Source organism: Cryptomeria japonica, chromosome 1 (assembly GCF_030272615.1).
Source record: "Cryptomeria japonica chromosome 1, Sugi_1.0, whole genome shotgun sequence".
In the NCBI taxonomy this organism is placed as follows: domain Eukaryota; kingdom Viridiplantae; phylum Streptophyta; class Pinopsida; order Cupressales; family Cupressaceae; genus Cryptomeria; species Cryptomeria japonica.
Genome location: NC_081405.1, coordinates 76,806,046 through 76,812,057, shown reverse-complemented (window position 1 = coordinate 76,812,057; position 6,012 = coordinate 76,806,046).

The following is a 6,012-nucleotide window of genomic DNA, read 5'->3' as shown; positions in this document are numbered from 1 at the left end:
AAGGCCTAATTAGGGTTTTTGATTAGATGATGTATTGGAGGAATAAAATGAAAAGGGGCACACTTTAATGAAAGGGCCCGACTTTATGATGTGAAGGATGATGAAATAGGACCTTAGACCTAATTAATTTGATTAATTAAGTGCTAAAGGAGAAATGCAATGCAAAATGTAAAATGCACCAAGGCGGGTGCTAAACTAGGTGTGAAATTGTACCACCCTAGCAAGTGCGTACAATTTACGACGCTATAGCCACGTAAGCCCTATACATGTGAAGGATCTTGCATGAAGAAGACTATCCCTATCTACCTTGGGAATGTGTGAAGTTTGTTAAACGGTGATAACGCGTGATGGGTTATCATACACCCATGAAATCGGTGGATAATGGATGATGGAGAATGTCTTGAGATCAATTCAAGATTGTTGCATTTAATGCAGTATGATTCAATGGTCAGGATTGAACCGTTTGAATTGCTTAACCTAATAGGTTTAGGGTTTAGGGTTTTTGCTACCGACCTGTCTATTTCCTATAAAGTCGATGTTGTGTTTCTTTCTAAAGTTGTTGGAAAAAGTTGTATGTGTGTATCCAAGGGAAGTGATACATGATTCTTGCCAGACCAAAAGAAAGAAGAGATACCTACCAAGTGAATATGCAGAAGGTGAAGAGGAGCCAAAACGGATCTGCATTAGCATTAAGTGTTGTTATCAGATCATTGTAATTCTTGTTGATCTTTAACCACTTCAACAGTTGTGAAATCCCTTAACAGGGTAGCCTTAACTGGCTTGATACAAATCCTTTAACAGGGTAACTTGAAGTTATTGAGTTTTGGGAAGCTATAGAGCTCTGGAGATCCTTTAGCTATTGAGTTCTTGAAATCCTCTAACAAGGTAACCCTAACTAGTTTTAACCCTTAACTAATTATTATAGCCATCCCTTAACCGGGTGATCCCTAATAGGATCGGTTCCTAGTAGAACCTATTGTAATGTCTTTAACCGAACAAGGCTCCTAATAGAGTGGACTTCTAAAGAGTTCAAAAAATAGCTTGTGGGTATTCATCCCCACCATGGTTTTTCCCAGTTGGGTTTCCACGTGAAAAATATGTGTGTCATGTGTGATGCTTCTATCTTGTGATGCTTTGTTATTACCTATTAAACATATGATGGTTCTATGTTTTATGCCTATCTATAATACATATTGAACTAACTATTATGAAGATCTGATGATAGTTTACCTGTTCATGCATGAGGATGTAATGGTACTATAGTATTGAGCTAAGAGGAAAGCTAAGTGAGTAACTGGTTTATGATTGTTTTAGTTGTTCTGGGTCTTACCGGTTACACTTTGTTTCAACCAGTGTCACTGCTTGCCAGTCATTTGGAGTATTTACTGTCAAACTGGTTTTGGACAGTATTTTGTCTGTATTGATTCACCCCCCCCCCCTCTCAGTATCAGTTTGGTACTATTCATTCATCATTGAGTTATCAAAAACTTGCCAAAACTCCTCCTGAGGTAACACTTCCTTATTTCTCCAACATTCCAAATACTCAAAACTTAATGTTTCTCCTCGATACACAATAGTTTTAACAATTTACAATATTTCACAATATTTGTCCCCCTTTGACATCAAGGATAAAGGGTAACAACAAAATGAGTTACCAGAAACAAAATCTATTCTACAAAAGTAATAATGCTTCACTTACTCTTCTAAAAAATTCTCTTATACTTCTCCTTCAATTCTAATAAGAAAGTCTTTCAAGATTTTATTGTCAAATGAAGACTCACTCAAGGTATCATTCTTGATTATTTCATCAATTTCTTCTGATAAAGAACCAAGAAGAGAAGGGTTCCGCACACACTTCTCAACTTCAATAAGGAGACCAAAAAGATGTTCTAACCTAGCCTCAACAATCTCCTTCACCTTCAAGAACACTTTCACCACATTTTCTTTCTTTCTTTAATAAAATATAAGATCTAACTGCAAAGAATTGATTTTTTTCCTATGTTCACCCTCTACATCACTAAATATATCAAATAATTTACCCATAGAATTCAGATCAGATTCAATAGAATCAATCTTAGCCTTAAAATTTTCAATAACTGTCGGCCACAGGAGATGATATTTGTATACTCTGCTTGCTTCAGCAACATAGTTTCTCATATTCTTAATGTCTTTTGATAGTCACTTTTGAGAATATGCAAATTTATTTTCCATATCATCTAGAACATAATCCTTTGCAACAAATGCTACCTCAAGTGGCTTCTTCAAATGATCTTTACGCACTTCACAAAGAACATCTGGCAAGATGTCTACAAGATCACCAAGATCAATACTATTCCGAACCAAGTGGTAAACTAGAACTTCTTCAATCTGATCCTGATCATAAGAGAGTTTCTTGATCCACAAGTCTCCAATATTTTTCATTCCATTAGCTTCCTTAAGCATACTCAAAATGTTCTCAGCACTATAGGGATCATCTTCCTCTTTACTTTCTTCATCCAAGGCCAATTTTCCTTTAGCCATTGAAGATTGTTCCAAATCATTGAGGGACCTTCTTCAACCTTTTATCTTCTTCTTCTTCTATTACAAAGAAGACACAACAACTCTTCTCTTCAAACTTCTAGTATCAGAAGAGGGACTCTTCTCAAGAGCACTGATACTACTAGGAACCAAACCAAAGAATTGTTGGCATTCTAGACTCTTATGAGAATAGTTGGTGTTGTCATTGATGGCAACCATTTTGCAACCTTCTGGCATTCATTTGGTAATCCACCAATAGTTACCAGCATCGGCAATAGACATCTACATACACTAGTAGGCACTTCACTAGCAATGACAACAATGCATATCGGCACCCCAGCCGCCAGGGAATAAACTTTTGTTTATTGTATTTCAATGTAATTATCTTTTGTAAATCTGACATGGTACATTGTAATAGACTCATATATCTATGATATCTTATAGGTCATTTAGTATGTATGTATGTATGTATGTATGAAATTTTTTTATAAGGTGATATAGTTGACAGCGAAGGTTTTGGTAATGGAATGAGATTAAACTGGTACTGAACCTGGCATAGTTGATGCTAATTCGAAACAGTACATTGTACTGGATTTCATAATCCACTTTTGTAGTCAGTGTGATTCTTATTAAGTAGTGAGCTCTAGGCAGTTGGCCTTCCTGCATGTGAGGCCCCTCATTGTAGGTAATATTTATTCATTGCCCAGTGAGTGAATATTGTGGGTCACAAATCCCATTGAGGTTTTTCCCACACTGGGTTTCCTCGTTAAATATCTTGTGTTATGGTGTGTTCTCTATGTTGTTTCTATTATTCTTATTTGCTGCATTAATTCTTATTTACCGATACACTATTTTGAGATGCAAAGTTCTTAATAAGGTTAAATAGTCTGCTACTTGGTTAGATACTAATTCACCCCCCCCCCCCTCTCAGTATCTTTGGGACTGTCATTAATCCTAACAATTGGTATCAGAGCTTGCTCCTCTATTTTCAAAAGCCTAACAACTTGAGGAAGATTCTGACACCAGTACAGATGGCGAACTTAAGAAAACAATTGGAAGGTGCCCTTGTAGATTATGATGTAGAGAAGTTGAAGAATATCAAACTTGAAGATGATCTGAGGACTACACAAGAATTCATTCAAGGACTTCAGGAGAATCTTACTATAGCTCAAAATAAAATAAAAGAAATTCATGAGAAGATGCATAAAGATGATGATGAAAAGGAAACTCTTAATGAACTTGTGAACAAGTTGAGATTAAAGAAAAGTAACATGAAGAATGAAATGCAACATATTACTATGAGGTTTTATAAAGACATTGAAGACAGGAAGAAGAATGAAGAAGACTTGACTAGGAGACTCAATGATGCTAGAAATTAAAATCTAAGACTTAGTCATGAAAATGATATGCTAAAGACAAATTTGATTCACATGCAACATGATAAAACTGAGCTTGTGAGACAAAAGGGAATTTTGGAAAATGAGTTGGCTACTGCAAATCAACACAAAGAGAAATTCAAGAAAAGTTAAGAGGAACTTGATGATATGCTGAAAAGTTAGAAACCTAATGGAGATACTAATGGACTTGGATTTGAAGTTGGAGAATGTTCTGGTACTGCAAACAATCATGATCACAATAAACCAGTAAGACAACCTAGTGCTTATAAATTTAATGGGAAATGCTTTAACTGTAACAACTATGGTCATAGAGAAAATCAGTGTAGATCTAGAAACAATCTGAACATTAATGCACCCACCGGTCAATGCTCCAAATGAAACAAAGTTGCTCATAATTCAGAAAACTGCATAATGAATGTGAGATGCTATGTTTGTGGAAGATATGGACACTTATCTACTCAATGCAGAACACAAACTAGCATAGGATATGGAAAAGCTATTCAGAATAATAATGTAACATGTTATGCTTGTAACAAGATTGGACATATTGCAAAATTCTATAGAAGTAAGACTTCACTGACAAATAATAAAGGATCTAGTTTGAAAGGAAAAGAAAAGGTAGATGAGGTAAAACAAGAATTTTCAAAATAATGGAGTAGGAAGACAAATCAAAATGTTGATGAGACTATTTCTTCACTAGTAGAACAGAGTAACCCTCCACTAGCAGGAGATTCTTCATCCAACTAAGAAGTAACCCTTTGGGGGTATTCTAGAAAATTGAATATCATACAAACTACCCTCGATCAATGGTGAGAAGATAGATTTCTTCTTTACTAGTAGATGTGTTAAGTTTTCACTTAACCGGCAAGCATTTAATGCAGTTGGTAAGAGAAATGTCATTATAAATCATTGGATTTCTCTCATTTTTTATTCATCGAGCATTCAAATTAGCAGAGAGCGCAAAAAAGAGCTAAGGCATTCAAGGCGAAGGTGTGAAGCAATTTCTTTCAAGCATTCAGATATTTTCAGACAGCTAAAGGTATTTTTCAATGGCTTATTCTTTTGCTCCCGAGTTTATTGTGAACCCTACTATTGTGGAAAACGTAAAATTCCCTAGGCCCATGTTTAAAATAATTCCCGAAGTAGCTAAGCAAGTTGATTCCATAGGGGCATTTTTGAAAATTCCTAAAGGTGTAGCATTTGTTGAAGACCCTAGGATATATATACATTGCAACATTGAAGAATTAGGTTATGAGGAATTATGGAAAATGTTTAGAACGGTAATTTGTGATGAGAATGGCACTGTTAAACCTGAACACAAGATTGTGGAGACTTTAGGTTTTGTTGAAATATTGAATATCCCTGAATTTTCGGAGGAAGTAGTGAGAATTGTCCTAAGTAGAGCACATGGAGAATTTCTATGGTTGGATTATGTCTACAAAATAACCTAGCAAGCAATTAGGGTAGTAACTGGTTCACCCTCAACCAACAACAGACTTGACAAAACAAAGAAAGTTCCTAACAACAAAGTAATGACCTTAACTAGAGAAACATTAGATAGTAGATCACTAAGAGTGAATGACATCAAAGACATCAATGTGAGATTCATAAGTATGGTGTTAGGTTACAAGACTACACATGCAAACATGCTTAATTCAGTTTCTAGTCTTTGCATTAATAGTGCTTATGAAATGGTTAACAATAATACAATGATAGATGTGTGTGAATGGATGAAAGATGAACTCATTGATAATTTGAAAAATATTAAAGGAGATAAGAAAGGGACATTTCGCTTTGGTAATCTTTTAGTATGCTTAATGTTGTATTTCACCAAGGAAATCCCCTGTACAGGACCGAAAGACTTTGGATATGACATACTGGTAGGAAAACAATTACAAGAAGCTTTCACTAGCATGGGAACTACAAAGGACAACAACATAACTGAATACTTTAAATCTTTTCAAGCTAAAATGAAAACTAGAAAAAGACTACCGCAGAGTGTAGTGGACAAATATGAAAAAGAAATCTGTTTTGTCATCAAGAAGGATGAGACATGGATGGAAGTTGTACTTCCTCAAACTGTCTGGGTAACTGAAAT